We start from the raw sequence: 12,708 nt of genomic DNA on the forward strand, positions 1-12,708 counted from the left end.
GGAGAATAAAGACTTGCTTTACCAACCAAGATGCACATTTTTCGAATAAAAACAGAGAAGCAACTGAGTAATAAACTCAGAATTATGTGCATTTATAAACCTTACGAATAAGCCTCAAATGTATATGAGGGTGTATCTTTTGACTTAACACTTTGCTTGGATTTTTTTTTCTTATGCACACTGCTGTTAATCACTTATGCCCCACTCTCAGCAAAGTGGATTCATGCATATTTCACCAGAAGAGGCTTTTCAATCTCACCAAAACGTCTTTTCTATGACCTCTGATTTTGTTAGATATTCTCACCAAATGAAAGAGGAGGCACAAAAGAGAGACAGACACAGGCAAAAAGAGACTTAAGTTGGTTCAGGGTAAAAGCACTTCAAGTCCTAGAAAGTCGATAGGGTTGTGTAACTCAATTTCCTCTAAGTTCAGGAACATCATGAAGATAATGGATTTCTTGTCAAGGGAACAGGGGCTTGGTGGTGTGAGATGCCAGCTGCGCACACACACAAACACTTGCTCACACACACATGCTGTAGTACACAGAGTTTATGTAGAGAGAAGGATGACTAAAAATGTCTAAAAAGTCAAAGGGGTAGAAATGCTTTTGAAGAAAAGAGAGAAACTTCAGAAGAGAGAGGGATGCCAACCACAGATAAAATGAAGAGATGGCAGAGGGGTGGATATTTTAGCTGGAGGATAAAAAGCAACCCTAAGGGAAATTCAGGAGGCAGAGGAAGAAGTTGAAAAGAAAGACCAAAAGACAGGGTGAGAGAGAAGAAAACTGACCAAAGAAAGAATAAAAACAGGAGGAGATAAAGTACTGGAAGAAGAGAAAGAGAGGAAGAGGGGGTGGCGAAAGGAAAAATTATTTGACCACTGGTTTAAATGACACCCTCAGGGAAAGGGCCAAGGGGAGGGAGAGTTGAGGAGGCAGAGAAAATGATTCAAGAGAAGAAAGCAAAGAAAAAGAGAATTACATGAAAGCATTGAAAAGGTTAAATAATTTTGCTTGAGGATCCAGCAACACAGATGCATGTTGATCAAAAGAGAGAGAATAACAAGCAGAGGGGAAACAACGGAAGGGAAGAACAAAATAGAAAGACAGAGGGGAGGAAGGAGGTAAAGGGGGAAGCGACGATAGATAGTTTCACTGAAGTATTAAGAAGGACCCTGGGGGCCATCCCAGAGGAAGGAAGGATGATCAGAGAGAGGCACTGACAGTTGGCGGAGATTTACATTCTCACAAGTTTTACATGAATCACCAAGGGTTTTTAAAGTAACAACGGGAGTTCACTTAGAAGTTTGTGCCCACTGATGAAAAATTTTGGAACCACCTGGAGACTCAAGAGACTTAATTTACCTTTGCAAGTTTGTCATCAGCATGTGAATTACAGAAACTCTCAGACGAAGAAAAACAACAGCAAATGCACCAAAACCACAGATGTTTACACTGAAGTGACGCAAGAGAGTAATGACTTACATTTGCTCTTGTTACTGTAACAAAGTGGGTTATTTACTTGTACTTTTTTGAGTATTTTTAGAAATCTGTAATTTTGCTCTAAAGTATTTTTGTCGTGTACTTTGCTACATTTAAAGTTGCAAATGATAAACACAAAACAGTCGTGATGAAGGCTGAGAGAATTTAACAAAAGAGAGGAGCAGAATGAGCAGCTGCAGAAGAGAGGAAATTGTCTGGATAAGAACAGAGCTCTGTGTCAGAGTGGTGTCACTCTGCACTCAGCGGATATTCTCAAAAAGATGATAAGCTCATCATTATGAGACTATGGTTAAGATTTACATTACCTGCTACATACAATTATGACGAGTGGTCATTTTGAGTCCACTTGAGTCCATTTTGGGCATTTTGATTTGCAGTCATTCTTCGTCAAGTCATATTCATTTTGTCTCTTTACGGTCATATTACCTCTCTTTGTACTTGTTTCACATCTCTTTTTAGTATTTTTTTTCTCTCTTTATGGTTGTTTTATGTCTCTTAGTCCCTGTTTTGTGTGAGAGACACATTCTGTGTCTCTTTGTAGTCAGGGCGTTGGAGTTGAGGTCAGGGCTCGGGGAAGGCTAGTTGAGTTCCTCCACACCAAACACAGAAAACTACCATTTCTTTATGGTGGGAACTCTTGGCCTATAACAAGAAAGGGCTTTCCCCAAACTTCCACAAAGTTGGATGCACATTATTGTCTATGTTGTAGTATTGACTGGAGGTAAGGGCTATAAAAAACAGCCCCAGGCCAAAAGTACGAAGTAATATTAGCGTAAACCATCTCACAAGCAGCAATTACTAAGATATTTAAAAGAGAGTTACTATACATTTTAACAAAACTAGGAGCCTTGATATACATGAATATCTAAGCTTTTGCATGCCAATTTATAAAATGCTTAAATGCAATACGCTGAATAAATCTATTCCTAACAATTTCATACATCACCTGCTAGACATATCTCAAGTTAAACTGTGGATAAACAATGTCATAATGAGAACTGTTAGCACTAGAAATCCACTAATGAACTGGAAGTGTTCATCCTGGTTTAGTAATTGTTTCTCATAATTATCCTAGAAACAGAATACTATTTAGATAAATAAAAAAAAAAACAAGCAGTGATGACTGTATGAATGTTATAAAGTTGCTGAATTGGTATTTAGAAAGTCAATCAGTGGATAGAGCAAACATCTGATGGTATATTTTTCTGCCAAAAGTACCTTTTTAATTAGGGATCTCACTCTAAAACACTTAATTTGTGCCCAGAAACCTTCCTGTAGGAGCCACGTGTTTACCTCTAGACATGAGTAAAGAGTTAATCAGGGCTTAGCTAAACATGTTGTTGCAGTAGTGAGAAATCAATTCTCTTGCTCTCCGTACACACAAATACAGCACTGCTGTTTTCCTGGCCTTGTTTTCCCACACATATTTAACTTCCTGCTCAACAGTGAAAGAGCATTTTCTCAATTTTTTTTAAATGGTACATTTCCCCGTTGCACATCTATTGCCTCAGTTTATGACCTGAAGCGCACAGTGAACAGCAAACTACAAAATGCTGTACTGTACATCAGCTGTTGCACCATGTGTGTCATCCATATGGGAATAAGGCAGAGAAAGAGACAGAGCAGAAAGAAGGGGAGGAGGGGGTGGGGGGGTTCTCTGCTGTTTGGCCATGACAGTTTGATGTAGGAGTTGTTAGATTTTGCCCATTCATGTATGACAGTAAATGAATGAAATCTTCACTAAGCCATACACACAATTACACATGCACTTGAGGCACGCATAAACAGCCATGTATTAGATATATATAAAAAACAGTATTTACATTACAGAGACCCAGCTGCACTTAACCTGTTAAAACTGCATAAATGCCACCGCCTTATTTAGATGTACATGAATTACCATAGTTACCACTGAAATTAATTATTGACAGACGATGATCTATGGATCACTTAAGTCCCTTATCAGGCAAAAAATGCAAATGTTGCATATTATCACTTCATGCAATTACTTATGTTACTTATGAGAGAAAAGCCGTTAGCTTAGCCTAACACAGTTCATACAGTTTATTCAGAGGACACTTTGTGCCATTCACTGTCTCATAACATTCAGCAAACCACTGCCCTTTTGTGGAACAGTTTCTACTCTGACAAGGGTGGTTAAACAAACATGAATGGTGCAACACAGTTAATTAGCTATGATAGTGTCCTCTGGAACGCTTTGGCTCTATGTCCCCTCAAAGAACAGCACTGAACCAAAGTTCACCACAGTTCAACCCTGAACATTCATACGGATTACTTTTTCCTCCTTGAGTGGATTCTCTGATCAAGGCAATTCCATTGGAATAAATTGATTTTGCTGCAAAAATTTCACCAATTTCGCCTCACCTTAGGCTCTGGAAATGTATGATCTACATTTTTCCATTTTTGGATGACATGGATGGAACAATCAAAAGAATTATCAGTAGGTTAATAAAGAATTTAAATAATAATTTGCATGCTGCTCAAACTGAGATGAAGTTTCAAGATGGAAGAAAGCACTCCTCAGTAACATTTCATCTTCTCTGATATCAAACCTGTCACTTCCCCTTACCTGACAACCTCTCCACTCAAAATGCAAGCCCACAGTTTGAAAAAGTAAGAGACGGTGTCATGAGGTAAGCTGGAGGGAGGTCAAGAAATACCTGGACCGAGATGATGGTAAGAAAATATTTCCTTTCGATCCGGCAAACCTGCAAGATTTCAAGTTCAAACCCTGCAGGATCAGGTTGTGACTGCAGTTTGACCTTCACATGACAGTCTGTTGTATATTTTAGGAGCCTGGGCAATAATCATGTCACTTGTGAGGGAAAGGTCTTCTGGAGAACAAGAAAAAAAACATTCAGTCTTGGCTAGATTGAGGTTGTGAAGGTGGGCAGATTTCCAGCTGCAGATACTGAGGGGCACGGAGACGTGAACTTCAATCTTGGTGTCAGACAAGAGAAAAAGCAGAGTATCACAGCCCTGGCAGCATCAGGAAATATTGTGCATTGTGGTGACTTGGACAAACCACTAGGTATAGATGGTAGAGCCTAGTTGAGAGGATAGACTGTGAAACAAAGTGGCAACACAAGGGGCGCACCATTGGCAGATCCCCAGATCTGCAGAGGTGGCAAGAAGCATCTAGTGGGCAACATTTCAAAGTCAAGAAAAAGATAGACAGGACAGAGAGAGACATGTACAGATTAAGTAAGCCAGAGGTAGTACGTTTCACAGCTTTGGAGAGAAAAAGGGCTTTTACTTTTAGTTTTTGACACAAGATGGGGGCACGAATAGAGTAATTGTAGCTGATTGAAGGCAGCTGGTATGCAGCCAGATGTTGGTGATGGCAGACACCAAGGGGGGATGCTGATTAGAACTAATGGTCGGGAAAGTCTAAGATGAAAAGACTAAGGGGCAGACATAAATTAAATGAGCATCTTCGTGGGGAGTAGTGTGTCAAATGTTCAAGATCTTTCTTTTTAACAATGAAACTATATTCCTATCAAATGTCCAGGCTGTGTCACCAAGACATTCCCTAATGATCTGTTTTCATACAAGAAATGCTATTGTTGTACTTTGTACTGTAGCCAATTCAGTATCACAAAATACCGATCAGTCACGTCTCTGTAGCAGAATATGAGGTAAGGCTACATCTCGAGCCAAAAACATATTTTCTGCTCACCCAGATATAAACTGCAACAATTGCTTTATTGGATTCCTCACTTGTTTACCCATATCCCCCAGTCCCACCATCACTCACAAGTAGACTCACAGTGGCTTAATGCATTTGAGGATCAGTTAGTGTAACATCTATACAGTCTCTACAGTACTTCTTCCTCTGCCTTTCCTTTTGTGTCTCTCCCTCTTTCCTTTCTACTCTCCCACTCTCTTTTTATCCCTTTACAATAAATCCAATTTCTCCTCCTGAGTGATTAAAGTTCAACCCCACCCTTTCTCTGTTCCCCCTGTGGGCCCTTTACAGAATCATATCAGCAGCATTAAAGAGTGTGGCCACACGGATGATGTTAGTGGAGTGGGCTTTGAGTGAATAAGTAAGGTCTACTTGTGTGCATGTGTCTGGATGGCTGTCTGCATGTTTAATTATTTCCATGCGAAGGCTAATAACCTGCATCAACAATGTCACACTTGAGGTTTCCAGCAGGCCAAGAATAAACCAAGGATTAAAAGGTAGGAACCTCGACTGAGAGCAGGCATGTAAAAGGAAGGTGGTTGGTTCAAATTCATGAGAACTCAGGGCTGGAAAAGTTCCACCTCACACAATGGCTGCTTTAAAGTACCATTACTGAAGTTAATTAACTTCAAACTGTTCCAATGGTGCTACACAATGGCCAGAAGTAAAAGACTGTGGCTCTATTGGCCAAGTCCCAGGTGTCTAAAATGTGTGTGTATGAGAGAATATATGTGGGGAAATATAAGGGAAAGATTAAAATAGAGCAGTATGTACTCACATATTCATCAGATTATGTCCAGATGGATAAATCTAAACAAAGCTAAATGTAAATGACATATCTAATGTGAAGTGGCATGAGAAAATAAAGTCAGGCCATGCTGTCTGCATCATTTTTAGTCATACACAAATCCTCACAGGTACAACTTGAAGGAATAGTTTACACCGTTTTTACAGTCTCCGTCATCATGTGCTGAGGTTTGTGCAACCACCAAATAAACAGCCAGCGAATCCCCATGATTCCATCTCAGCCTCATTCCAACCAATTTCACTACTGGTCAAATAGAAATAATAACTTACATTACTATTTATTATATTTCCCAAAGGTGTAAGGTTCTGATTACACCTGGTGTTCTCTCCAGAAAATTTTCATTTTAATCTATTTGAAGAAACAGTCAAAGCCAAGTTTAACTACCAATAACGTATTATGTTATATCATGACTACTACTTCCTGAAGACTCTCAATCCTTCCTGAACCGAATAATAACCAAGTACTTTTAGTTGCCTAAAACAACAGCATATTACTGCTGATGTGCTATGTGATTATCATATGGTTTATTGGAGAAACTATCAACCAATCAGAGTTTTGTTGGTGAGTTTAAGAATGGGGAACATCATCTTCCTATGTAGCTGGCTGAAAAATGACCACCAATATGGCTGAAGTGCCAGATTAAGAAACTCTTAAATCTATCCCTTTCTTCACCATTCAGATCAGATTATCTAAAGTTAACTGTTACTGCTAAGGGAAAAACAAAATTGACTAACATCAACATCGTGACACAGTGTCAGGCTCAATGAACAAATTAAACAAAATGGTAATTCAGGCTAATTAGTATTTCATTTAAAAGTCATGTGACGCCTGACACTTTGGAACCATCATTTGTGGCAGTACATGTTACAATAAAAAACACACTGCACTAACATGTCACATAAGGGTCTTTACAGTCAGGAACACTTCCTGACTCCTCTCCTATGCATGCATAAGCTACATGAATATACTGAAAATGACACATTACTGCAAATGTACAACAGCTATAATCTATTTGAATGTGAAATTGCGCTTCAGTGACCAAATCAGCTTTCCCAGTGATGCCCATAGAAAAATTACACAGCCAATAAGAGCCTATCATGTGGAAGCCATGAGAGAGGGAGCCATCAATCAGAGCCTGATGACAGCTGGGTAATTTAAACTGCAGCCCGCCTCAGGCTCACACACGTGTATCTGTGGTTGTGTGTGCGTACATGTGTGTATGACTGTACAGTATGTGAGAGCATGCTCCTCATGTGTGTCTCTTCTCTCCTGTGTGTGTGTGTCTGTGAAAGTACAGGTCTACCACCACTCAGTCCCACAGCCACTGGCGGGTAATGAGAGCATTATGTGTTTTCATTACTTTGTGCCAGACAACAGAATCACACTGAGGGCAGTTGGCAGAGACAGAGGCTGGAGGAATGCAGTCAAATCAGATTAAGGAGCCAAGATATATGGTACCACAGGTGAGGCAGTAGGCTGACTGAACTAACAAACCCCTGATCTGGGGAGAAACACACACAAACATTCACAGGCAACTGCATCACGAAAGTGTAAAAGCACGCCTACAGCTCTGTGCACACACAAACACAAGTATAGAGAGGTAAACCAACAAACGGTTACTGATGTGCTGAAGGATAGAAAGTGAACAGACTTGAGCACATCAGGACTGACAGATTTTATCTGAAATTCAAACTACCTTTTGAACAAGGGAAAAATGTACTATTTGATCTGTCATGTTCTGTCCAAATGCCTCGGAAAAAAAAGTATGTTTTCTCTACCACTAAATACAGTTTCTGCCTGAACTGAGGCCAAAGCTGAAAATGTTTCACCTTGCTAGGACAGAAAAGTTCCTGGTTCCTCTGAAGCTGTGTGCTGTATGATTCCACTTCATGAACTGACAGAGACAAAAGGAGAAAGGAGTCTAAAGGAAAATAAAAGAAACAACTGGAGCTCATGCTAAGTTTTGAAATCAGTCAGCATCTGAGTCTGAGATATAACACAAACACACCTTGTTGTTGTCTTTTAGAGCAAGCATTGATCAGAAATGTCACTGCAAATGGAAAGAAACACTCAAAATCTTTGATGCATAATGTATCTTCAGAATTCTACTAACTTGCTTCAAAACACAATGCACATGCATCACCAAAGACATTGCAGTTGTAGCTTTCTACACATACATTTACACCATTTACAATCTCATTGTGTCTGCATGTACAAAACTTCAAAAAAGACTCCACAGTGAGTCAGAGTGAGAGTGCAAACACAGCTTGACAGATATCTTCTTAGGTCAATAACAGAAAGAGGAAAAAGTGGAACAAGAAATGAAGGGAAAGAAATTGGGAGTCTTACAGAGTGAGAAAGTGAGAGGTAATGTGGATACGGGAAAATAAAAGAGAAAAAAAGAAAGGTGACAGATTTGAAGAGAAGATGACAGGGTAATAGAAGGTAAGTGCCTTGAGAAAGTATAATATTTAATGATGCTGCCTCGGGACTCACTTATATCCCTGATGAGTTTGGCCTGAATCCCTCCACCTTCGTCTGATTTTTTGCTACGGGCCCAGTATAAAAAAATAAAAGAGGAAATATTAAGGATCGGACTTCTCTTTCTTCTTTGCAATAAGAAAAGGCAAAGGCTAGCTCAGGGAGAAATGGAGCAACCACACAAATTATGAGTCGTAAATTATTGATGTGGGACTGAATGAGAGGCTGGAAATTGGTAATAAATGGAACACAGGAATGAAAGGAGAAGTGATACGAGAGCAGTAGCAGGAGAACAAGCGGTGGTGTTATTGTGAGGAATGAAAACAATTAAAGTTACTTCTGGAGTATGACTGATATAGCCGCTTTATTAAAACTTAACTTAATGACTTAATGTTTTGGCTGCAATATCCTTTAAAGATGCATGCATAGTCATTTATATTCACAGAAGTTAAATTGACCAGTAATAGGCAAGTATTTTCAAGAAACAACTGCTTCTTCAGTACCTTATTAAAGGGGACTCTTGCAAATTAAAACGACTAATACGAAATATGCACAATTAAATAGTTCATTTATTCAATAATAGTGAAAAGTTTCAATCATTTCTTCATGACACTGAAATGACCTTCTCTTAAGCCATGAAAGACCTTTGTATTTGTAAAAGAATAAGCAAATACAGATAACTTCGCTTCTTTAAAGTAGTGGGCTGAAAGATTGTTATCATCTTTGATGAGCCTTTCACACTACACATTTTTTCCTAGACTTGAAACGTTATATTTGTTTTCTGCTTGATTTTGCCACTGTTAGCAGTAACAGCAATAGTTTATTTTTTAAGCTTTTATTGTTGTTGCGTAATTCAGTGAGATAAAGAATGGCTTGTAGACAATACATTGTCTATTCCTGGCCTTAACAGAATTTATTTCATTTGGATTAAAACTTAGGCGAGCAGGATAAGCTGTCTAGGATGTGTTTTAAACACTTATCTGGGTGGTAGAGCGTGGCATTTGAAAAAAAAACACACAGGAAAACAGACAAGAAGACTAGATTTTTAACTTTAAAATATATCAAAAATCGGTCTGAGACTGTTGACCAACCACTACAGATGTCTAAGAACAAGTTTGTCAGGGCTATGTTGGGCTTGAACCCAAGGGCACATGCTGGCAAACGGCAATTCCTGTAGCTGGGACAGCTCCCGTTGACAAATAAAGCTCAGTGTATTATCTAATAATAAAGCCACCTTTGTAGTATTCAAAAGTTTCACTTGTGAGAAACTTAGGAGGCCTTGCCACAAAAACTGCTCAGAAATAGCTCGAGGAACACGACAAAGGCATTTACCTGGCCTAAAAACTCCCCAGATCCCAGTCGGATCAAACAAACCCAGGAGCCAAAGTATCCACTGCTAAAGTCCAGTTGCCAGACGTGATAGGACAGCCCCAGAGGTCCCGTGTTCACGCCCCAACGGCTTAAAGCTGTTTTGGTGGCACAAGGGAGATGTACACAATATTAGGCAGTTGTAACTCATTGGTGAGCCATCACAGTTGAAATTATGTCATCTTTTATCATTACATTTTTGGATATTTGACTTGATGATATCAGTAATAGTTGTGTTGGTAGGTCACCCAAACACCTGAACTGCTGTATTTTCTTTATTTTTACATGGAGGACCACAATGGAACAAGTCCTGGAGTTTATTGTGTTACCTTAGACATCTTTGCAGTTGTGTGTGATTTAAACAAGCAAAATAATGACCTGTGAATAGTGCCTCTTGCCCCCTTGAAGCAGAACAATGCAGGAAACCAGGTGCAACTTTAAAATGTGTGGAAAAAGTATTCTTGCATCAGCCTTTACCTCCATCTGTTTCTCTTTCTGCCTGTCTCTTCCTCTCAACAATCAGGTCAGTCACGGCATCTCGCCAGCGCGCATGTGCTCCCACAAATCCTGCTCTCACACGACTTGCAACCTGACTATGCAAGAAAAGCAGCATGGGACTCGGGGAGATGAGGAGGGTAAAGGGGGAATTGAGAAAAAAGGAAAATATGCGGCATAGCTCGCCGTCTTCGAGGACGGCTGAGGCTCAGGCATGTTACGTTGGAAGAGAGAGATAGAGGGAAAGAGAAATGAGAAACATAAGTAAACAGAGAGGGGCTTGTTGGCGACTCCACATCCTCCTGAGACTGTGTCATCTATTTTGGCTGCCTGACAAGCATGTTCTTTCACAGCGATGTGCGTCAGGGAAGGGAGAGACACAGTGAATGCACAGTGAATCAGCGCCATCTCTCTCTCTGTAAATCTCTCTCCTTCGCTATCGCCTTCTTTCTCTCGCACACACATTCATCTCCCCATGGATGCCATGTCACTGACTTGAAGAGAGGAGCATTTGCATTTCTCTTCCCCTGTGTCTCCGAACTCACATGCTGATTCACGTGGCAGTGAGTGTGTGCGTCTGCGTGAACGCATCTGTGTGCGAGTCTGCCTGTGTTTGTCAGTGTGTGAATATGCATACAGATACAGTTTACATTACCTGCTTACAAGCATGTCATCTTTGCACATTTGCACGTGCCTGTTTGAGCTCCTATCACCTCTTGTACAAACACAGGGTGCATGTGGGCATGTATTTGTATTTTGACACGTGTTGTATATCGTCAAGAAGGGATGCTCTTTAGCCAAACATCTTTACGTTGTTAGACATGGAGCTTACAGCAGACAGAAACACAGAAGGGATCTTGTCAAAAGGGTGTTTTCCAACAGAGCGCCTCAAGGCAGAAGAGAACACATGGAAAATATGAAAATCAGCAACGTCTGGCACATCTTTCCACCATGCGCAATTTTACATAAGTATCTCGAGTGACATCAGGGAAGAGGTTTGTTTGAATTTCTGGAAATAGGCTCATGAAATCTAATGGAGAGAAGTGAATGGGAAAATGTATTTTGATTTAATTTGTTAAGCTTGAGTGCATTATAATCTCAAAGGCCTCAAATGTGAATTAGATAAACAGTGAAGATAGATGAAGATGAGTATATTGTACACACATACACATGGGTGACAAATTAAAGAAAAATCCAACACTGTAATTCTAAGTAAGGAGCCGCCTCTATAAAAGTATGTGACTGAGGATGTCAGACATGGAGCCATCCAAGACCTTGCAAGTAAGGAGAACACAAAAATCTGTTTTCGCATATGTACATTGGCATATGGCCAAATTTCCCCCAAACTTATTAGTTACTGAGGTTAATAATATACATTTTTTGGCTTTTTTAAGTTAATATAAATAGTCAACTGCAATTTTGTTATCCTCAGTTTTCTTCAGCAGTCCCAAAGCTAAACTTTAAAAAAAGATCAAATGAAAAGTGCTAAAAAAATAAATAAAAACACTCTGTAGAAAAGTTTGATAGAAGCAGACATAAATATTACATTATCTCCTAGAATTCCAAACCTGTCATATCAGACTGTAATCCAGAAAAGAAGCTCAAAAAATTCTTAAAATCAAGAGTATATAAATATACTCTGCTTAAAAATTAATAAACACAAAACCTGGGTTTCGCTGTAATTAGGAAGAGACAAATAAATAATTAGAACTAGCTTAAAACCTTGAAATGAACCCAAACTTTAACAGTTTCAAATGCACTTTTAGCAAAAAAAAAAAAAAAGGAAAGGAAAAAAAAAAAGTCAGACACAAGTCATGGATGCTCTTGCTGCCCATGCTAACCTGCAGTAGTTACTTTCAAAAGTAACTACTTTTTTCCATCTTCTTTCCCTGCCTAACTCTGAAACACACATCAGAAGAAAACACAACACCGACCTGGAATGTTTGCATAAAGATTGCAGTTTGCTGAAATTACAGCTTGCACTGTTAATGTTGACAACATAAAATTGCTTAAGAGCTACCATAGTGATATAGTGCTTGGCATTCATCGCTCAATCAGTAGTCCTAAATGGAGGGATATTTACATTTAAGCTTGCCCAAAACCTGAACAAAACACTGTGACAAATTAGCAGAAAATGCCTGTGCAAAGAGCGAAAGTCTATACAAACTAAGACAAAATTACAGTACCATCATGACAAAGCCAAGGCAGAAAGACTGTGGTTAAATTCTTCAGTACTTTCAACTTTAATACTTCACAATATACATGATATACAGTGCATCAGAGGGGACCAAAGGAGTCCAGAGTCAGCCAATTGCAGAGCTCCTGAGGGTTCAGTGACTCGATGA

This window comes from Lates calcarifer, linkage group LG20 (assembly GCF_001640805.2).
Source record: "Lates calcarifer isolate ASB-BC8 linkage group LG20, TLL_Latcal_v3, whole genome shotgun sequence".
In the NCBI taxonomy this organism is placed as follows: Eukaryota; Metazoa; Chordata; class Actinopteri; family Centropomidae; genus Lates; species Lates calcarifer.